This window comes from Protopterus annectens, chromosome 2.part1 (assembly GCF_019279795.1).
Source record: "Protopterus annectens isolate FY-2018-M chromosome 2.part1, PAN1.0, whole genome shotgun sequence".
In the NCBI taxonomy this organism is placed as follows: Eukaryota; Metazoa; Chordata; order Ceratodontiformes; family Protopteridae; genus Protopterus; species Protopterus annectens.
This window is the reverse complement of record NC_056729.1, coordinates 930,580,333-930,605,332: the sequence shown is the minus strand read 5'-3', so window position 1 is coordinate 930,605,332 and position 25,000 is coordinate 930,580,333.

The following is a 25,000-nucleotide window of genomic DNA, read 5'->3' as shown; positions in this document are numbered from 1 at the left end:
TCCTGGTAAACAAATGTAAAATAAAATAAATAAAAATAAATAAATTAAACCTTATATCCCAGCTCAAAAGAATAATTTCCTTAGTTACACTCATCTGCTCACCCGATATTTCTGACAGAGTACTGACAAAGTACTCTGTGGAAAATTTTTTTAAATTTGTCAGCTCATTGCATTCCTAAAAACATGCCCCTAATTATCTCTCCCCAGGATTCATGAAGCTTGTGCCAGGCTCAGGCATAGCATAGGCAGTATAACGCCAAATATGGCCGTCGAGCGATTCAGGTACGATCCAATCCCACGTGCACTACCGGCGTACGCCAGAACTGTGGAGCCCTCGGCTTAGGTATGCTAATCACCCCATGCGCAGTGCCGCACCATGAAAATGAAGGTATATAATGATTCATGAAGTGGTGCAGGCGTAGCGTAAGCCCACGGAAATGTAAACCAAAAAACACGGTTTACATTTTCCCAAACAGAACATCGGAGCTATGGAAGCAGCCCAGACTCATGTATTACAAAGTTAACATATGCCAATGGCTAAATACACAGCCAATGGCATAAGAAAAGATGCACAACACCTAAAAAACAACATTTAATGTCATGTCCACAGTAACACAAAGTACAAGCGCAGGGCATGTATGCGCAAACTGGAACACAAAGAAAATATATACAAATGTCATAAAATCGCAATGTAATACAAATCAGGATTTCACCATAATATGCAATGGTATGCATGGTACACCACAACCAAGCTGCAAGGGTTGCTAAGGGTCTGTGACAGTGTTCGGCATGGTAACTATGAATTAGCAGTCAATGCCATGCAAATGAGGCAGGTAATACTGAATCGCAAATGTCCCGCCGGATTAAGGATGTACCATACGGCGCAGGGCTATAACACCGAGGAGTGGCTTAGAGGTATACATGACATCAGCAGAGGGGTGTGCCACCATAGCTGTAAGCGCATTGGAGCAATGCAAATCTGGCCTGGCCGTTGCTAAGCAAAGCTGCAGGACAGGGGTGGGGAGGTAGGTATAGAATTGTTTAGCTGAGAGCACATATCGTGCCTGAAAGCGCATGTGTACGGGGATGAAAACGTGCCCGAAACCCGGTAAGTGGATGCACGTGCCGTGAACAATAGCACAAACAGGACGGTCAGGGGAAGAAAAGAAGGAAATGCCGCAGTAGCGTAATTGGAGTACAACTGAGCAATTAACACCTATTAACTCACAGCGGGCAATCGACGGCAGCTGATAAGTCTGCTCGCAGAAACCTGCAAAACAGGATAGGGGAGGCATTGGATTGCAAAGAAAGGAGGGGAGGCATTGGATTGCAAAGAAAGGAGAACTGTCATAGCAGAGCAAAGCAAACCTACAGTAGACCGGCAATAGAACACATTACGCAAGATAAGCCAGGTCTAGGAAAGTGCAAATGAAAGCAGGCTGCTGGATGCATGCCAGAAAATGGTAGTTGAAACGTGAAGAAATGTAAAGGGAAGGGCAAGAGGTAATCCACAGCAGCCAAATGTAATTCAACACCAAAGGCACCACAACAGCAGTTCCTGTAGCAAAACACATAAGATACCCTGTAGCTACGATCGTACATACACACCCTATGACATCATCGGTGTTCACAGCACAATAGTATAAAGTGTGAAAGCACCCTACACACACCTGTGTATTCCCAAGCAAAGCACCATAGGTGTAAACACATGGGGAACTTTTAAAATGTACATGTTGAGAGCTGCCATAGCTATGATTCATCATCATGTGATAGAGACTGACGGTGTTGTGGAGGATGATGCCGACAACCACCGCAGGCCCCGGAGGAGGAGAAGAGTGTTCAGACCAAGGGTAACCTACCAGGGGCTACATGATCTGGAGATAGTAGAATGTTACAGGGTGGACAGGGACATCTTACAGCAAATAGTTGAGCTGTGCCGGCCATGCCTGAGAACCAGAAAGAACAGAGGGGAACCCATCCCAGTGGAAACGAAGGTATGTGTAAGCTTGTGAATACTAGCCACAGGTACCTTTCAAAGGCCAACTGGAGATATAATGAGGATCTCGCAGGCATCAGCATCCAGGGTACTACACCAGTTCCTGGATGCCATGTTACCACATGCCAATGAGCATATATACTTCCCCCGAATCAGGAGGAGTTGGCCAGCAATATGCGTCACTTCCACCATGTGGCACATTACCCGGAGGTACTGGGTGCAATAGACTGCATGCACATACATATCAAGTCACCACCCAGTGTGCATGGTAGGCGCTACATAAACCGCAAGGGATTCCACTACATCAACTGCCAGGTTGTGTGCAATGCCCAGGGCATTATCATGGATGTGTGTGCTGGCAGCCCTGGAAGCTACCATGACTCCCATATCTGGCATGCCTCACAGCTGTATCAGGTATTTGTCAGGGGGGACATCCCACATGGCCACCTTGTGGGGGATACTGGCTATGCACTGGAGCCATGGATGATGACTCTCGTCAGAAATGCACACACACCCATGCAAGAACGCCATAATGAGGCACACGCACAAACCAGAATCATCATAGAGCATGTGTTCGGGATGCTGAAATCACGGTTCCATTGCTTGGACACATCTGGTGGAGCCTTGCAGTACTCTCCAGGTACATGTGCCCACATCTTCATAGTATGTGCTATGCTACATAATATGATCCTGCGGAAACAGCTGCAGCAGGGACAAAATGGTGAAGGCCCTCATAGCCCACTGCAATTGCCAAGGCCATCACAGGCAGAGAGGGATTCAGACCACGAACACCCTGTGCCAGCCCCAGTAGGCAGACAGAGGCATGCCCAATATGCCTATGCCTTGGCAAAGAGGGAATGTATAGCACATACTCTGACAGTGTAGGCCCCTATGGACTGACACACCTCTCCACCTGCACACACAGTAAAATGGATGGCACACACACACGACCACCTGTAAATTGTAATGTATAGGTGGCCCACTGTGTGAATCCTACATAGGCAGCCCTTAAACATTGTACACACAACAGCTATTGGAACAAGGAATGTCAACACCTGAACAGTACATGCGCCTATCAGCATATGTTGGTGCTGTGTGTATAGGTTCCTAGGTACATTGGTAGGTACACGCCCGATTGTCAGAGGCCATACACCAAATGAGACAAACAGTGTCTGCTGTCGCCACAACATCGAGTAACCAACTGTCGCTCAGTGGAGCAGAGGCAATCTTGGGATCACATGTGTGTAAGCACTGTTCTGCACACACTCTTCACGGATTCTCTGCTGCGTTAATGAGGGGCTCCACATAATGTAATCATGGATGTTGTGGCAAGGCATGGGGTGTACCCATGACAGGTATTCTTCACCTCAGCATGCTCCACCTATGGTCATTTGAAGGTGTAGCACATTATCGTGTGTGGCTCACTGTGATATACATGCCCAATGCTGGAGCACATCCAGTAAACATCACATGGACATACCATTAATTGGACTCATCCATATGTAAACTAACTGAGTTACCCATGTGAGTGCAGTATGGAGTAACAGCCGTAGTATACTCCACATACAAAACGCCATAACACGTGTACAAATCCCAGATGGCCAAGTGGTAAATGCAGTGACCGTCGTGCATGTTCCCGGTCCCACGTCCTGCAAGGGATGTAACGTAATCCCGAAGGCACGAATAATGCATGTCAGATGCAGGTCATCAGATCATGTTTAGCACACATTAGCGGGAATATGCGTTGCCCAGTGCTGGTAAGCGTAGTTTAAATATGACTATATGGATATGTGTGAAACAGGGCTAAGCTTCTCTGAATATCACGCAGATCATGGTCAATGATGTCCAGAACAGGTGAAACCAGCATTATTCACCCCTGTACTAATAGCGCCTGCTCTGAAGGGTAAAACGACCACTGCCAGGAGTAGAACACGCAATCATGTATACAATCACCTAACACTATGATAGCCAAGATGTACCTATGGCAGGTATGTAATGTGACAGGTTCAGACACAAACGTGCGGAGTCCAGGAAACAGTATACACCGACAAGTACACAATGAAAGGTGTAGTTTGCCTGTCACTTTCCCTGTCAGATATATATATATATATATATATATATATACATATATATAATACAGATGGAAAGGATGATAGAGAGATATATGGTGATATATACGGATTCACTGATATCTGCAAATATATAGATAGGTCAACGACATTCATAAAACCTTGGAGGGACAAATAAATAGGATACCGCCAACAATGGAATGTGTCACATACCAACATGCGTAACCACGAGGCTGAAAGACCGAAAGAACACAGTACCAGAACACTAGAACCACGAGTAATATTATCACGATATGAAGGGACATTTAGTTACCGCTGCCGCTGTTGCGGTCCACGTAGGTACTGTGTTCAGCTGTGTTTGTGATTGCCGTAGTCTGTGTATGTGTGTGTTCAGGGTGCCGTGTGCATTTCCGTGTGACTGTAATGTGTGTGTGTGTGTCTGCATCGTGTGTCTGTTAGTGCCAACTCGGAGGTAGATTATTATGGTAGGTGTGGGTATAGCTAGCCGTAGGCATATGGTTACCACCTGTCCCACATTAGGAGGGACAGCCCCTCCCTGGGCAGTTGTGTCCTGACATAAAACATTACAAAGGGCAACTGTCCAAGATTGTAGGACATTATTATGTCCCATATATTATGTAATACTTGCATTAAATAGTTATGCCTGTATGTAAGAAACGTAAATTTTACATGCAATATGATAAGTAGCCAAAGTCCCACAACAATATGTATGTATTGAGGATAAAAGTATGTGCTATCCTGTGTACTGACCGTGGGTATGTGTCGGCCTGTAAACACCGATGTGTGTCCCGCAAGTGTCCCACAATGGCCATTTGAAAAGGTGGCAACCCATGCCAAAGAGGTTCAGTTACCAACACAACTGCAATGACTGCAAATATCTGGGAGAGAAATACACAGGACAGCTGTCATTTAGAAACATCCCTTTACATATCACTGTAATGCCGGAGGTATCGAAGTATTAACCTCACCTGCATACTATATAGAAACCAATTAACAACGGCCCAATGTATAATCCCATAACAAAAGTCTACTAACTGATAGCTCTTTAATTAGGGAAGGAGCCCACACACATATATGGAATATGTAGAAATGCAAGCCCCACAAACCTGTATATGCTACATACACCCACCTACATCCCCCACACTAGAAACTATAGCAATACAGACTGTAATTACAGCACAAACATCCAGTCAGTCAATTACATCTGCAGAAGCATTAACATACCTTGTGAGAGACACATTTAAAGGCGCCATGTGAAATCGTAGCCGTTGTATAATGGAACAAACGGCGATGTTACAGGTTTTGTTTGCAATAGTTCCTTATCAGACGGTTGGGATGACAAGTACACTCACATGTAGAACCACATACTCTAGCCGTCACACACAATCCATGGGGGACATGAATCCAAACTATACGTGTCTCTACACATAGCAGTTGCAATTACACACAACAAAACACAATACAGGCCGTCTCCCCAAAGGTAGGGCAAATGGGCAATGCCCAAGTGGAGAATTCAATTATACCCCACTGTTGCCGCTTAATTGGCGAATGGAGTGGCTGCACAGCTGATGTGCAAGTAATAAGTCACTCAGGAACACCAATTGGCGGCAGGAAACCACATGTTACAGGTATCGACGTATATAAGGATGACTTGCCAGACATTCAAACCGTATGCTCATACCATAGAACTGTTTAAACAGTGTAAGAGAGATAGTTACGAAAGTCCGGAATGATAACAAGGTATGTAGAACACTCGGTATGTAAGTGTATGTATAGCCTGTTTTGTATTAATTATGTTAGTGTATGTATAGCCTGTTTGGTATTAATTAAAAGTGTCTGCAATGCATAAAGTGGGAAAAGCTATTTATGTAGTGATGTCTTGCTGAGCATAGTAATGCTTGTAGAAATTGTGTGTCCTGCAGTGGGCCACAAGGTAAACATCACAGACACCACAAGGAATGCTACATGAGGGCTTTAAACAGAACAATTCCATACCACCCGCCATCAGTGGTAGGGTATGTCCAACAAGTACGTGCCATAGCAGGGGATAGTATATGTTGATATACTGTCACAGTAGGCATGTGTATGGGCATATAACGACAATGACATGTCTAAGGTGGTCCCGCTGTGCAAGTATGCTTTGCATTATGGGATACTATGTAAAATATGTGTAATGTACAGTATTGTAGGTAGATATGTCAGATATGCTACACAGCATAACAGGCATATCATGCATACCAAAGGTATCGTCTATTGGCATGTACAATATACAATAACAGGATACATATGGCTTGTAGTCACAGGACACTGTAATAGCATGATAGCTAATCTAAATGGAAGGGCTACTCAATTAACCATGCACAAAGGACATGTAATAGCTTCACAGGTTCATAGTGGGGTACTATGCAGTCTGGCAAGTCTATGTGTAAGCACAACTACAGTGTTCACACCAGCGGCACCTCTCTAAGGTAGTGTCCTGTCTGTGAACAGCAGAGCCATGTGTTACCTGCACCTCTGCACATTACAGCCACTGCAGTGATCCCTGGCGGACATGTGTCTCCCATCCACCAAGTGAGGTATCACATGAACAGTGCTACTGAGTGTCTCTGCGTGATGTACATAGGAATCATGTTCCAAAGCATGGTGAGTGTCTAGTTTGGGAATGTAACCCTCAAGCACATCCCACTCATCGTTGCGTGTGTGCACATATCCATGAGCATGTTGCTCATAGTGGCTTATGCTTATGTCGCTTATGTGGAGTATATCCATTAATATTGTTGTGGACATGGGCCCTGTCTGTTCAGCAGAGGTCACCCCTGAGTATGCAGTATGGAAATGTGTACAGACGTGGTGTCCGTAGTTCTGCCGCATACTTCAACCATCGGAGCTCAATAAATGTCATGGCGTGTTAATGTTGTGGTATGTAAAGCCAAAGCTGTTGTGTAAGGTACACCCTAAACGGGATGTTGTACCCTTGAATGTGTGTATACGTCTGGAGTTCAGAGGTACAATGGGTGCCTATGTTCCAGCTACAAACCCAGTACAGATAAGTGTGGCCACATAGAAGGATATCCACACCACAGTGGCAATATGGTTATCACAGGAGTGGGTGCAACATACGTGTGTACTACGATCACGTACAATGTGACATGTATGCAGGGGACTACCACCTATGTGATAGTCAGTGGGTGAATGGTGTAATGCAAAGGGGATGTTCATGCACCTTGTGTCATGCAGCTTGAGGCCATGATATTGATATCAGGTATCCATCACAATGACACCCTTATGGAGGGAGTCAGTATCAGCTGGTGGATCAATCATGGCACTTTGTATGCAGTTGTCTGTAAAGCTAGGCAGGGAAAGTCCCTCTGTGCTAGCCTGTACCTCAGGGAAGCATATACCAAACATGAGGGGCCCTATGACTGAGGACTCTGGTATGCCAACTGTAACTGAAATACAGTAGGTACTATAGTATGCTACCCTCATTGTGTGTGCCCTGTCCATGAGCCACTTTGTATAACATCCTGAGACATAGGGGTCGATGTGCAGGTGGATGTGTATGTTGTCAATACCGGAATGGAGAACGGTGCTGAAAGGCAATGAGAGGACAATGTAGGCTGTGTGGACCCCCTTACCATCATCAACTACCCTGGTAACTGTATGAAAGGAGTCCACCAGGTGTAGGAGCCATGCTATGGCCCTAACAAGTCCAACCTGGGTGGCAGCAAAGGACCGGAGCCCACCAATGTCTCTGTGAATGACTTCCATGATGATGTGCCCCATAGCCTTGCAGAACAGTCCAGTCAGGTGTGTAGGGCAATAGTCCCCCTTGTGCATTGTGGCGCCACCTGTATGGAGTGTGATAACTGTTGCTGTGTGCCATTCAGGGACCACAATGTCTGATACAAGGCTATTACTGAATATGGTGGCCAAGTGGGGAGACATGTCGTTTAGAGGTTTGTGTAAATCACAGCCTGGGATGTTGGACGGTCACATGGGGCCAGTGTTCCAGGCCATATAGAGTGCAGGTTAGTACTGTGTAGGTGTGACTGCAGGGACACTGTAATGGTCCTGCATGGATTGTGGCCCTGTAGGGAGTGAGAGGGTGTAATGTTAGCAGTGAACCCATCCGCCAGCATGTTGCCAACATCACCTGGTTCTGTAATGTTCCTGAGTAACTGTTGTATGTCAGAGCAGATGTGGGTATTGCCATTGACTACTGACATGCCTCCATAATGCCTTGTGGTATACCTGGAATGTGTCACAGTAATGTTTACGTAGCTAGTGTCGGAGTATGTGATGAGGGATCCTGTAGCCCTACTGAGGCTGACCAGTGAGCTACCCCACCCATGGGATTGTAGTCCACTTTGCAACAGCCTCCACCTGTTGTTGTAAATTATGTCCATGGAACTGGACCCCCAGAGTGGCGTCCGTTATCTGGTGGGTACCATCATGGCTCTTGTGTGGAATAGCATGATCCATGCAGTCGTGTAGGTGCTAATGAAGTGCACTGGGGTATGTTTTAGCGTTTGTATGTGCATTGTCCATCTGCACGGGTGTCATGACGTTAACTACTGCTGTCATACGATGTCTGTAGTAGGTGTTGTAGTACTCTTGTACTGTGTATGCCGTGAAGGGTGTGGTGCCGGGATGTGGATAACAAGGGTGATTAGCATATGTTCGGAATCCACCAATGAGGGGATAACCCCAGGTGTGGAACACCAGTCACATGTTGGTAGTGTCCATGTCAAGGATATTGTTTGTCTTGGAAGTGGTGTGTATGGGTTGATCCAGCCGAGTGGAAGTTATGAATCCTGGACAGCGTTGGCCTAATGTGTCGGTACATGAGTGGCTATCCCAGTTAAGTGTGGGGTAGTTTCAGTCTCACATCAGTAGTACCTGTCTGAGCCCTACTGTCCAGTACACCAAGAAATGAGGTCTGGTAACCGTGGGATATGTTGTTGAATCTGTAGCTTGTTACAATGTGTATAGCAGTTCTGGCCACAGTTAGTTGCACGTGGAGCACCTCTGATGCATTGTGCTAAGTAACTAGCCAGGATGTGTGTACAACATAGTAGAATATGGGAACACCTCAGCCGTGCGTGTGCCGGTCCAGGTTACATGACTGAAAGGTATGGTCTGTGTATAACCTGTCATTGCAGGTGTGCTCTGCAGAGCCTAGAGGTAGGTCCCAGTCACTGCAGAGATATTGAAGTGGTCCATTATAAGGAGTGCCTTGCCTGCCTGCGTCAGAGATGAAGATGTCAAGCATTGCATCACATGACCCCATGTTTGGCTTGCCTGTTCCCATCCTGGTAGTGAATGTTATTGGAAACTGTGCAAGACAGGCAGTATAGAAGCAGCAAGAGCCTTACATGTTATCTGTACTCCCAGGGCTGACAGGTGCAGGTCATCTGTGCCAAAGCATAGTGTTTTGTTGACCATGTCGGTCAAAGCAGACAGATACCAGATGCCTGTGGAATGACAGCAGAAGCATAGACAACTGCTGAAGTGACACAGTCAGTCATTGTACAGTGGTATCAGGTCCGGATGAATGCATAATGCTCCCCAGGGCTTGGCCCATACCTTCAGGGCTACAAGACCAGTGAGCTATTGCATGTCCCTGCACACGTAGTCTGTGAAGTTGCATCTCAGGGCAGTCACACTAACATGGAGAATGACAGTCAAATTGTACCTGGCGAGGTGTGGCATGGGTGCATATGTTATGTTGCAGAACCAGTTACCCGACAGCAAGATGCAAGTGACTATCGCCTTGTGTAGCCTGCTGAGTGGAACATCAGTGTGACCGTCTACAGAGTCACCTATGACAGGTGTGTTGTGTATGTTATAACACCCTATTGGCTGTATGTGATGGGCACACATGAGTCTGTGGGCTATAAGTTATTGTTGTTGTGTTTGGTGATGGGGGCTGCCTTTGGTGCCTACACAGAGTATGGAGAGGTACTGCACAAGTTGTACTCATATGTGTGGCCTGTGGTGGTGGAGATCTTGTGAGACTATGTGATGAGTGGGGTGTGTTGCAAATGTTACACATCCCCACATGATTGTCAGGTGCAGTCATGGTTGGTGACAGCATTACCCCCAGCAGAGCTACATATGTGCGTCTCCCACAGGCTGTAGTGTCGTATGTTGGGAGGTGAGCATTGACTGTGTACATGAGACAATTGCTCTATTGCCACATGTACGACATATTCATCATATAGACAGGCAATAGCACTGGTACGTGACAGTTGGACATGCCTGTATATACAACCATGTCTCACAAGATATGTGAGTTACTTGTGTACAACAGCTGTTGTACTGTAAGCAAGCTGGAAATGTAAGGACAGACAGTGTACTTGTGAGAAATGGTGTGGAATGGGTGCTATATTAATCAGTAGCTCATGAAGTGCTCACAAGTTCTGAACAAGTGCTGAGCATGAACATACAATACAGATAGGGTGTTGGATAATATCAACCCACAAGTGCTGACAACCCTGCTGAGTATGGTCTGCAAGTCCATGAACCATCAATGTAGATGTTAGCAGTACAGATCTACATGACAGTACGGATGTTTGACTACATATACCTTCGTATGTCACAGGAGTGTTCTACCAGTGGACTGTTGACAGAATCAACACTACAAAAGGTGCCAGAGTGAAATGTGCATATCACACCAGTGGCAGCTACAGTAAAACAGGGTTAATGTGTTGTACTCCACTCTCATTGTAGCCCATACCAAACAGACAAATGTGAGGCATTTGTGGATGTAAGGATGTGAATGGCCATGACTTATGAGCAATAGCTGTCTCAGTGTTGTGAACAACATACAGAATGGTCTTTGTGGGTGAGGTGTGTGACATATGTGCACATTCTGATGGATGATATCAGCATTGTCACTGCTAGGTGAATATCCCTGTACCCATTAGCTACCACCCAGACTGCGGCCAACATTATGGATACTGTGTAAGGGATGATGCTGTGCAGTTCACCTCCTTGAGTTGGTGACGTCTCCAGGCCACTTAGGTAGTCATACGAGGTACCCATGTCATGACAGGGTGCCATCCATGAGCATGGAGATCATTGGACAGGCATACACAGCACTCGGGGGACCAATATTGGATCACATATCACCTTTAATGGGTATTGGCCATGCGTAGATGGGTGATACCAGCCTTCACAATCCTCACATCCACTATGCAGCATGCTGTCTACCTTGCATAAAGACATGTGCTACACTATGATGTTGGACATGCTACATGTCCATATCCTGATCTGAAAGACATACGTCATGGACAGCCACCATCCTACTACTAGGATTGCCACATGTTGGACAGATCCCTGTGCCATACATGTGACATACTCCCACCATACCATGCAACCCTGTCCATCAAAGCTGCACATGTCATCTCTGTCATACATGGTGTGATGGCCGCATGGTAGATGTAGTATCAACTGTCTGGATCAGTAATATGGCACTGATGCACCTTGCGGTGGCAAAATGGCTGTGAGATACAGCTAGGAAACCTTGCCCATACATGCTATAGTTGATAACCATCCCTGTGAATGACATCCGACTAGCCATTGTTCCATGTCTATCACATGTGCAACACAGGCGATCCGTGGCAGGATGCTGAACAGCTGTACAGTACCATATAGATGTATTTGGCAAAACACATGCATGTAAAGGTTTCCATGCATATGTGTGCATTGTCACTGCTCAAGTCCATTAAGGCAGTGTATGTGTTGATATGTGACATATACACAGCATCAAGGTCAACATCATTACCATGGACACATCCAGGCATGTGCTGATAGGTAAGAACACCAGTGCAGGCAAACAGACATGCCCACATCAAGACAGCATTTACATGGAGTATGAACAATGTAATGAGGTGACACACATATATGGTGATGATATCCAATGCATAACAGGTGTTACATATGTGTGACACAAACATGTCAGTCATGCCAGTGTCATGATGATTTGCAAAGATAACTGTGCAGATGTACTAGATTTACTAGAAATGTATGTGCAGCAGTATCTCTGTACATCTCTGATACTGTGACCTGTCACCATCATTATGTCTTACAGATAATGCCTCGTACACGCCTTCCACCATACAGCCACCAGGAGGATGATGTCCTCATCCCATACCTCCATGAGAACTATGAGGTGTTGTTCAGCCATGTGCCACAGCATGCCCAGCAGCGTGACGACCTGTGGCAGGATCTTTGCAGGAGGGTGAATGATGTGGGTGGCCATAACCGCACCTACCAGCAGGTGCGCAGACACTGCACAGACCTGATACGACATGCAAAACAGCATGCCACTGCAATCGCCAGGGAACAAGGTGGAACAGGTGGTGGGCCACCAACCCAGCCCCCACTCACACACACCGAGGAGCTACTGGCCAGTCTGGGGACAGCCTCAGAACAACATCCACAAACACTAGCTGCCATCGTGGAGGTGGGTGTCTCCCAACCAATGAGCCTGGAGTTGCCTGGTAAGTCAGTACTGCACATATGGCTATTATATCCCATTTAGTTGCATGCGTCACTGTACATTATGTAATGTAACATCATATCCAAGGTATGTTGACACACATGCTGCATACTACAGTATGCTACCCTGTGTATGCACACATGTGCATACTATATGCTATTGTACAGGCGAATGTGTTAACACGAACAGTGCACCCTGTGGCTGTCATACAGTCATGGATAATGTTCAAACTGCTGTGTCACCCCTATACAGGTACCTCTGGCGTGCCGCACAGACATTAGTCCATTGCAGGTGAGACTGTCATCAGTATCAGGCATGTTAAAGCATAGATCTATTCGCCATGTGGCCAGTTAACACTTGTACACTTGATGTTCGTTCCAGTCACGATATACAGGTCGCATCACCCATCATTCACACTGGCCACCCATGTGCAATATATACAAATGAAATGATACACCGACATGAAACCACAATATTTGTCATTACTACATGTGTGGACAGCTGTGCATACAATGGTAGAGGTGTTGTACAATGTAGGCATATGTACTATACATTGGAACAACACGTGTGGTACGCAAACAGTACCACACAGTGAGCTGTGATATGGGCAGCCCACAGGAGTCACAATTGTGTTATATGCCCCTGCAATAGGTGCACACATTGTGATGTGCCATTTGACATGTCCCAGACATGTAGTGTTCTGGCTGCAATATTGTCACACTATCCCATAACCCATACCCCACATACCAAAAATACAACCTGTTGTCTGCATAGCCCTGTGGATGGTGACATATCTGACATCTATGGGTGTATGTCATATGGGACAACACAGACATGTGAGATAGACGGCCATCACACACATTTGGCCAACACATGTGCACACATGGCCATGGGGGATGGCCAGAGACACGTAGCCACACAGTAGATGTGATGTGTATACACCCTGTCGCACATTGTCCACACATGGTCCAATTATAGCCTTAGTTGACTGATTATACAGTTGATGTGGTACACTGGACATCCTAAAATCCTGTGCACAGCTAGTGGAGGTGTCACTGAAGTCTACCATATAAGATATGTTGAACATCATGACTGTCATAGCATGACAGTAGTCACCTGTACAGCTTCCAGAGACATTGACACCACATCAGGCCACAGATACTGTACATTTCCCTTGCTGCTGTAGGACATCACCGTTAGCTGTGCACCTCGTGTGTGTGGTACATCAATGTCATGTGGGACATGGTGAATTGACAAGTCTGCTATGTGTGGACATGGTTGCCAGGAAGCTAAGACTCTGTAGTAGTTGTGCAGGGGTGTCATCTGTAGGTCCTCCAGTGACCTGTCACATGACATAGCATGGTTTGGTGTGTATACACCTCAGCATCGTGGGTCACAATCCACAGTTATGTCATGGGTATGCATGCAGTTATGGCTATGCAATGTGTACATATTATGCACTGTATAGCAATATAGACGCCTCATGATGCCATGCAATGGCACAGTGTCTGTACTTCACACTGTATAGCAATGATGTAGACGGCTCACACTACCCTTCCATGCTCATGCACATTTGCTAAACATGCAATCTGTAGGGCATACAGACAACACCGCAATGTTATGCCCATTACGATGCTGTACATGTGTCAGGACACCATTGTGTCAGACATGTATGCATGTTAATGCACACATCAGCAGATTACATGTCAAGGTCATGTCAGCCATGTGTACTGTTATACTGTTCTGGTCCACATGGTGTATCACGGGGATGCATGCATACTACCATGATTGTGTGAACTGCATGGCTATTGATATGACACCTGCTTGCTGTAGTGTGCACCCCAGGGAGGTATGCTAACTAACACTATTAATGTCTGAGCAGCATGCCGTCTGCTGTATCACAGGCATGCTGCATGCCGTCTGTCAATTCACATGCATGGTGTGTCTGTGTGTGTGTCTGTGTGTGTGTGTCTATTGTAATTTAGAGTCTTTCTTTGCATTCACAGGTGATGTAGGTGCATTACCCTCCTGCGGCCCATCTGATGTTAGTGTCCCCACAGATACTAGCAGTGATGAACATATGCATGAGGTACAGGCAGGGTTGTCAGGGGCTGAATCTGTGCCAATGGTTGCCATCCCAGCTATGTCCCCCTCTTCCCCGCACACAGTTCTGCTGTCAACACATACCACATCACCAGTGGCCATAGAGGAAAGACAGTCAGCATCTGTTAGCGTGGAACAGGAACAAGTGGTGGCTACAGAAGGTGTGTCTCCACACCATGGTGTCAGTGTAATGACTGCAGATGTGCCACACAGGCATGTGGCCAGTGCTGCTTGTAGGAGGACCTCTGGCAGACATGCACCTGCAGGACAGAGCGCAGCAGCTGGTATCACCAGACGCATGTTTCAGACTGTAATGGTGGCACAGGCACGTGCTGAACGGCAGAACAGAGAAGGGCAGAGGCTGCAGAGGGCTGCTATCCATACCCTAAATGACAACATCCAGGCATTGGCAAATGCTCAACAGCAGATTGCTGATGGTCTGGACAGGCGATTGGGTGACATGGTCGGAATCCTTGACCGTGGCATGGCAATCCACGAGCGTGTGCTGTCTGTGCTAGAACATCTGGTAGGAGTGAGGTGTAGGCCATGTGGACATAGGCCAGCTACACCACCTAGTGCAGGTCAACGTGAGCGTGCCACCTCACATGGCCACTCCCATAGTGCCGGTAGCGGTAGCAGTTCACACCAGGACACAGCAGGCCATGTGGACGTGGCCCTGGATGTTCCCAGCGGGGACATAGTTCCAGTGGACATGTGTCATCAGACAGTAGCCAATCTGTACCTCTGCCTGGTAGTGCCCGTGCAACCCCTGGCAGGCACAGGTCACGTGGCCATGGCCGGACACAGTGAGCTGTACAACCTGGTCTGTACAATCTGGAGCTCTCACTAATACCCCTGTGTAGGCCTCACAAAAGGCAGAACTGTGTGCACACATACACGCACACAGCAAACACATCTGTAGGGCACCACAACACCCACATGCATACTGAACAGACATGTCCAATCATATCACAGGCCCTTACGCACACACATGATGTCATCCATTGGTGCAGCCTATGCCCTGGCAAACATTATCACCCTGTGCATATGATGAAGCCTGTGCCACATCCCTGTCATCCACACCATCGGTGCAGGGACATGCTCAAATGGTCTGATGCACAGAGTGAATGGAATAGTGAGAGAAGTGTATATTACATTAGTTGTGTAAGAATAGTGAGAGAAGTGTATATTACATTAGTTGTGTAAGAATAGTGAGAAATGTATATTACATTAGTTGTGTACTGTTAACACACACCAGACATACCATGTAGTACAGGTTTAGCAAGCATTGTTATATGTTCACAGTATGTGTCTTGGTAACAACAGTAAGAGCATGTTGGTAATGATGCCCTGGTTCCCTCCTTATGGTCTACTTGCATGTGCCTACAGGTAGCAGTGTTTGCAGTCTCCCATGTGTAACTGTGGAGTACTCACAGGCACATATGGCAATATCAGCATGCTATACGTAGCCTCAACCTGACTGTTGGAAAGGCTAACATACCACAGATGTCCACACATATACTGATTCAGAAGCATGTGGGCAGTTTAATAGGCTACAGTGGCTAGAGATGTGACATCCATACCAGGTCACATCACAGGTATGTTGACATGGTGCAGGGGTTGTACACAGCGGTCTGGCCAATGATAACGTTAGAGGCCACCTGATAGCATGAGGCCTCACTGTGTAGCAGTAATACCCTGTCACATTACAGGAACATGCCCACACTCACGGAGTCAACAACACTATAACGCACACCCCATAGTGTTGAGGTGAGGACCCCTGCCTATGTGGTCATCACCCTCACAGTACTGTGCACCCACACGACATGACACAGAGAAAGAACATGTACAGGTAGCCAGTACAGCTGAGACTGATGGCATCAACAGGGTAGTAGACTGCATCACCATGAGGGGTTAGGGATCCTGTGTGTTCAGTATGGTAGCATACACCCTCACTCCATGCACCAGACAGCCATACATACATACACACACACACACACTGTGGAGACCACAAATGTCATACACACATGGATAGCTGATGTGTGTGATACACACACCACCCCTGCCTACGTCATGCTTTCCACACTGCAGTATGTACAGTTCTCTACAACAGTGTACAGGGGTGTGTAACAATTGGGATGTAATCCCCACCATATGTGGCATATATGGTCACACAAGCAAACACACATGGCAGTACTGTGAATGATACACCTGCTATATGATGATACGTCTGACAGACATGCAGCAGTATTGGCCGCATTATGTGTACCAAAGCTATGTTCGGCAATTGTGGTGCTATATGCACACGGGAGGATGTTAGTGTTACAGGTGTCAGGTGACATACAGTCAGTAACACCTGACCGCTGTGTAGGTTTTATGTCTTCACTGTCAAGTAACAGTAACATAGCGTACTGTTTGCACATGTAATGGTAGGATGGCGTGTGATATACCTGTGAGCCGTCCCCGGCAAACATCCATCTGCACAGGTGGATCACCACTTTATGTACACACATCCATCCATACCTGATGTACATCCTACCATACTGTCAGTATGTCACCATATACAGGTGTCAATGATGGGGCTGCATTGCAACTGCATGTTGTAGTTAGGCACAGATGAGTTACATACATCAGCTACTGCACATGCATGGTAGCTGCATGCACACTACAAATTGCACATGTGTGTTGGTCCTACATGCCTGTCATGTAGCCATGTTTGTATGCATTGCAATTGGTGGACATGTGTGATGACATACATAACACATGGACTGTTGTATGATATGATGAGTGTCATGGGTAACTAGTACAGAGGGAATGTGTCCTTGGTCAACATTGTTACCTCATGTACTGTTAGCATTCAGCAGCCATGGACCCACCTTCCATTTGTGTGTGTGTGATTGCTGTAGCCACTTGACTGCACGGAGGACAGCAAAAGCTATGCTATGTACATATGTGTGTGTGTGGTCCATGCACATCACTGTGATTACATGTATGTCATATCCAAACATGTGTGTTCTTTGGTGTACATATGTGTGTGTGGTCCATGCACATATCCACTGTGATTACATGTATGTCATATCCAAACATGTGTGTTCTTTGGTGTACAGCGACAGTCATCTGTTACAGCTGTGTAAGACCCAGGGCCCCTGGTATGTGTAGAGCCAACCTGGTTATTACAGTGGTATCATTACAATGCATAACACATGATGGAACCCTGTTGGTACATGTGTAGTCTGCACAGTTGCTGTAGACCTATGTACAGTCCACTGGTCATGAGTCACACGGTGTTGTGGTAATGTATGGCTGTGTATTGCTGGTCCAACGACATGGTGATGTCTGAGGGCTACATTGTAGACTGCGGTGTGTACCTCTATGATCTGCACCTGAGACATCTGTGATGGCTCCTGAGTGTATACTGGTCAGTACATGTGAGTGGCATTCATGTACGTGGGGACAGTAACACCATACTGTGCCTTTCCGTGTTTAGAATCTGTGTGCATACAAGACAGCCCTTTGCAACTGCTAAGTATGTGAGCATGCCCAGTACGCCATTGTGTAGATGGACACACAGTACATTCCAAGCTGTGCTCTTCCATGTTTAGAATCCATGTGCATGCAAGACGGCCCTTTGCAACCGCTAAGTGTGTGAGCATGCCCAGTACACCGTTGTGTAGATGGACACACAGTACATTCCAAACAGATATGTCATATTAAGCGTGTGGGCATGCCCAGTGACACCTTGTGTTGGTGATGTGCCTCTGTGTATGGGCAAGGCCATTGACATCCTGTATAGCGATGGTGGTCATCCAGGCAACAGATGTCCATTTTCAACGTCACGATGGATGCCTACATTGAACACACTGGTTAACTGTCTTGAAGGGTGTACTGTCTGTGGTGCACCCCGTATCTATGTAGTGTTGTTGTAGTGCTTCATAGATATTTAGTTGCCCCGATCACACCACTGCCATGTGTTTGTCTACGTCTACCTTGGGACAGTAATATGCTTTCAGACTGCTCACTCTCTATACATTCCCTATCGGCGTCCTTGCCTTTGCGGATGATGTCATCCACCTAGAAGTATGCCTCTGGGAGTGCTGTGTTCAGTAATCTCGGTAGCGCATTCTGTAACTGCGTAATGCTGTAGTGTGATAAGGTAGTTAGGTGTATGTTCGACTCCCAGCCCTGCCAAGTGTGTGTGTGTGTTTCCAGCTGCCTGGGGACAGAGTAATGCTTTTAGATGGCTCACACCACATACATTCCCTATCGGTGTCCTTGCCTTTGCGGATGATGTCACCCACCTAGAAGTATGCCTCTGGGAGTGCTGTGTTCAGTAATCTCGGTAGCGCATTCTGTAACTGCATAATGCTGTAGTGTGATAAGGTAGTTAGGTGTATGTTTGACTCCCAGCCCTGCCAAGTGTGTGTGTGTGTGTATTTCCAGCTGCCTGGGGACAGAGTAATGCTTTTAGACAGCTCACACCACATACATTCCCTATCGGCGTCTTTGCCTTTGCAGATGATGTCACTCACCTAGAAGTATGCCTCTGGGAGTGCTGTGTTCCATAATCTTGGTAGCGCGTTCTGTAACTGCGTAATGCTGTAGTGTGATAAGGTAGTTAGGTGTATGTTTGACTCCCAGACCTGCTAAGTGTGTGCCTGTGTGTGTGTTTCCAGCTGCCTGGGGACAGAGTAATGCTTTTAGATGGCTCACACCACATACATTCCCTATCGGCGTCTTTGCTTTTGCAGATGATGTCACCCACCTAGAAGTATGCCTCTGGGAGTGCTGTGTTCAATAATCTCAGTGGCGCGTTCTGTAACTGCGTAATGCTGTAGTGTGATAAGATAGTTAGGTGTATGTTTGACTCCCAGCCCTGCCAAGTGTGTGCCTGTGTGTGTGTGTGTGTGTGTGTGTGTGTGTGTGTGTGTGTGTGTGTGTGTGTGTGTGTGTGTTTTCAGCTGCCTGGGCACAAAGTAATGCTTTAAGACGGCTCACACCACATACATTCCCTATCGGTGTCTTTGCCTTTGCGGATGATATCACCCACCTAGAAGTATGCCTCTGGGAGCGCTGTGTTCAGTAATCTTGGTAGCATGTTCTGTAACTGCGTAATGCTGTGGTGTGATAAGGTAGTTAGGTGTATGTTCGACTCCCAGCCCTGCCAGGTGTGTGTGTGTGTGTGTGTGTGTGTGTGTGTGTGTGTGTGTGTGTGTGTTTCCAGCTGCCTGGGGACACAGTAATGCTTTTAAATGCCTCATACCACATACATTCCCTATTGGCGTCTTTGCCTTTGCAGATGATGTCACCCACCTAGAAGTATGCCTCTGGGAGTGCTATGTTCAGTAATCTCAGTAGCGCATTTTGTAACTGCGTAATGCTGTAGTGTGATAAGGTAGTTAGGTGTATGTTCAACTCCCAGCCCTGCCAAGTGTGTGTGTGTTTCCAGCTGCCTGGGGACACAGTAATGCTTTTAGATGGCTCACACCACATACATTCCCTATCGGCGTCTTTGCCTTTGCAGATGATGTCATCCACCTAGAAGTATGCCTGTGGGAGTGCGGTGATGTTGGAACTCGGTAGCGCATTCTGTTTCTGCATAATGCTGTAGTGTGGTAGACTAGACAGGTAGATGCTCGATTCCAGGGCATGGCAGGTGCGTGTTTGGCAGTTATACCATATGTGTTGGTATCTGTGGGTGGCTAGCTGCAGGATGTGTCCAGTTTGTTTTGTTGCTGACCTATTTAATGTCCACAGCCTGCATATTCTGCCAAGACACTTGGTGTCAACACGTAAAGTCACCAATAGGTCTGGTGAGTAACTGTCAGTAGCCCTACTCTTACCCCTGCTACGGTCTGACCCGTGTGACGCAACATAACACACATGCCTTGATATTAACTACACTACATGATGCAGGTGGCACATGTAGTTTCCTTTCCATTCCTGTCTAATGCATTGCTGTCATGTGGTTCCCTGTTGTGATATCAATGCCATATCTACATATGTGTGTACATGTATATGTGTGTATGTATATATACATATATATATGTCCATGTATATATGTCTACAAATAATATATGTGATATATGTAGATGTAGAGGTGGACATAGATGTGAACATATGTCTGGGGACATCAGCACTATTGACTATTTGTGCCGGATGATCTATACATGATAACCTGGGATCTGTGTATATCTGCCATGGCGTGGTGTTAATGCACATCGTCTGTGGTGTGCAGGGCCGCGGGTTGTAGTCATGTAGACACTGGTTATTTTGTTGCTGGGCAGACCATGGGACATCGAATATGGTGATGGTAAGGCATCTGTTGCCAGTTGTGTGAGGATCTGAGCGACACTGAGCAGTGGTTAATATGTTGGAGGCTCGGTATGGGTCATATAACTATTCATTAGAAGACTATATTATGCAGATGAGGTTGACTATGGTGTATCACATTTATCACCAGGGTGTGCTGCTGGTCCCTGGAGTGTATGTGTGTAGTCAGCCAGGTGCAGGTCTCGCATATAGTTGACAGCATGGGAGGGGGGTCAGGCATACTGTACGTACATTGCAGAACTGTGCCTCGGGACTGCTCCTCCTTAGCAAACCTAAGCTAGGGGTGTGTCTATACCTGCCTGGTGATGTTGGGAGGGATGACAGCAATGGTGGGGTAGTCAGGGTGTCCAGACTGCACAAACAGGTGTTGATCAGCACAATCAACTGATGACATGGCCAGCCCGCACATGGACAGTACATTAATGCGAGCAAGCAGCATACACACATGTTTCATCCACACTACACCACCAATGTATACCTGCAGGGACATTTCACGACACAGTCCAACCAAATGACATGGGCTGCAGCAGGCAACATATACCAACATGTGCAGGAGGCTGGGGCAGTGCGGATGTGTATGCTGCTGAACAACCCTTACTGGGGTGACATAAGACTTTATAGACCGAGGGGGACTTACCAGGGTCTACATGGGCTGGGGATGTTGGAGCACAATGGGGTGGACAGAGACCTCCTATAGCAGCTTGTTGACCTGTGCCTAACACATCAGACAGGCCGAGGGGAACGCATCACAGTGGATACCATGGGATGTGTTGTCCTAGGTGTACTAACCACAGGTACCTCACACAGCACAACTGGGGATATCATGGGTATCTCACAGGCATCTGCATCCAGAGTATTGCACCAGTTCACAGATGCCATGTCAACACATGCTAGTGAGCATGTACAGGTCCTCCACACATGTGATTAGTGGACCAGCAATATGAATCTGTTCGACCACATGGATGAGTACCCTGGGGTACTGGGTGCTATAGCCTGCACATGTAGCACCACCAGGGGAGCAGGGTAGGGCCTACAGACAGTGCAGGGTCATACCCTCCAACAGCTAGGCCCTATGTGATGGCCAGGGCATGAGACTGAATGTGTGTGCTGTCTGCCCTGGAAGCTGTGATGTGTCCGATATATGGCGTCTGACACAGCTGTAGCACACCAATGCCTATGTGGACATCCCCTACAGTCTCCTAGTGGGGGATGCTAGGTAAACACTGGTGTAGTGGCTTATAACACCCATCAGCGATGCACACACACTTGAACACTCAGACCATACTGAGGCGGATGCACAGGCAAGACATATACATGTGCATGTGTTTGAGATGCTCGGTTCACAGTTCTGGTATCCAGACATATCTGTTGGGGCTCTGCAGTAGTCACAAGCTACATGCATACATGTTGTTATGTTATTTGCTATGCTACACAATGTTATCCTGCAGTAACAGTTGCAGCAGGAACAGCATGGGGCAGGGCCACACAGCCTAACACCACTGCCAAGGCCTGTACAGGCACAGTGTGACTTGGTGAAGGAACTACCTGAGTAGGGCACAGTCGGCGACAGCCCGTGCACAGTATGACCAGCCCTTGGCAAAGAGGCAACACAAGGCATATGCACTGACACATTAGGTACCCACGGATTTCCCCTCTCACACCCGCACACAGTACAATGGATGCCAAACATGACAGTACCTGTGCTCGGCCATGTATGGGAGGTGCACTGTGTGCATCCGACATAGGCAGCTCTCCAGCACCGTCCTCAAGTCTGTAACACAACCAGGGTATGTCTATTGACCTAACAAGTGGCAGTTGTATTAGATTGTGTACTTACCCATTGCTCTGGTATGTATGTGAGCATACAAGTGACTGTGGTGGCCAAATGTTAGGGCAGCAGACAGTACACATCCATAGTGGTACCATGACCTCTGTAGCACATACAGGGGTCACAATGGTAGCCTGTAGTACACAGGGTGTCCTACCCACTGCAGATTATGGGCTGACCATCATGTGTGTCTGTACAGCCCACACACGTTCCATGCAGCTGGACAGATGTGGACCAATACAGACAAATGATATACAATGGCCTGTGGATATGCCCAATGACTGACCCCAACCCCCTATGACACACACAGATGACAGCAGGCCAGGCTGTTTGATGTAGGATGTGTAATAGGAGGTCCAACACCACTGTTCTGTTAATTAATGCTGGGAACTGAGGTACCCTGGTATCCCTCCAACCAGCAATTTAAATAGGTCCACAGACTGACATGGAGTACCCAGCAGACCAGTACAGTAGCAGCAGATGTGTGCAACTGTTGGCTGTGCCCCCCGTCACACCTACACATGTGAGAGTCATGTGCACCACCCACGGTGCTGTGTAGGACTGTGGTTGCATATCCCCCCACGCTATACAGACATGTAACAACTGTCAATGCCACATGACCATTAGCTACCCTGCAGACACAGCATGTCACCTGTCTGTGTAGAACGGAGGGGTCAGCAACACGGTACTAACTATCTGGACATGTGACACATGCAATATAGTTGACCATACTTTGCATGCTCACACACATGATGGTATTGTCAGTCTACAACATGCGTAACAGTCATACTGGGCATGCTCACACACTGAAACACAGGACGGCCAGGCATGCACACACCAGTGGTCTGGACATATCTGCCAGTACATTGCTATACTGTTGGATGTCTGCGCTGTATGGTGTTTGCGGTCTATTGTCTGTACATATGCCATGGTCTATTGTTAATTCACATGAGCTATGTGCGCAGGGTACTTCTACCATCACGTGTATAGGGCGGTTCTTTGTTTGCGGACAGGCCAATGCCTTTGGATACAAACCGGGTAAGGCACAGTCCAGCAGGTGGGAGCTGTTGTGCATGGGTTTGCACAGTGTTAAGCACTGCTGACCTCTGGTCACAGCACCTTATACACGTTTACACTCCACATTTCTTTGACAGGGCACTACTGGCATACTGGTAGATAAACACGCTTACAGCCGCTCACTCTCCGACATTTCCGCTTACATTTGTCACTCACGCTGGGTGTGTGCGATCCCTTGTGATGCGTATTACATCGGACTACATGACTACAGTATTGGGTATGTGTAACCATTTTGCAACGGCAGCCGTTCGACTGTACAGACTCTGCAGCCTGTCCAGTGACGTAATCATATTATATGCGTGTTCCTCATATGATCTGCTCCCATCTGCCTGATAATGGGAACCGATACTCTGCAATGCTGACATGTGACTTGAGTTTGTTAACGTAGCTGTCTGCCAAGTCATGCTACCGCATACCAACTGCACGTTGACCACCTTTCAGATTGCATGACGGGAGACTGTAGGAGTGACACCTTTCCCACTTTGCATGGGACAGTCCCTCATCACACATCACATGTGACAATACCAGAACTCTCCACCAACTGAGGACACATTTCTGCAGACTCAGGGACAGGTCATGAAAAACAGGGACACTTTTACAAAAGTAGTGCTATTAACTTGACATATTGACAGAATCAGAGCATATGACATAATACACATATTCTGAAGTAACAGTTGTTTATAACTTACTTATTGTCATTAGTCAGTAAGTGTAATTCACCACCTTTCCTTCAACAGCCACTACATTTATGAGGGATTAAGAAGGACACAGTTAGACTTTCAGTCAAACTCATGGACGTACCTGACATTCAGGGACAGTTGAATGGTATGGACAATACTCTAGCCATTGCAACTGTCCTGATTAGGGGACCTTCTCATGTTGTAGGTGTCTGTACTGGTTGCTTGTTACAGGTCTTGTATACCTGACACGTCGATATGTCATATGTAGCAGCATAAGCAACTATACTGCTGCTAGACTACGTTTTGATTTGCTCCGATATGTATATTTCAGTACTATTCATGGCTGTAAGTATGTTCTGCCCTGGTACATCTGACATTTCTACAGAACAG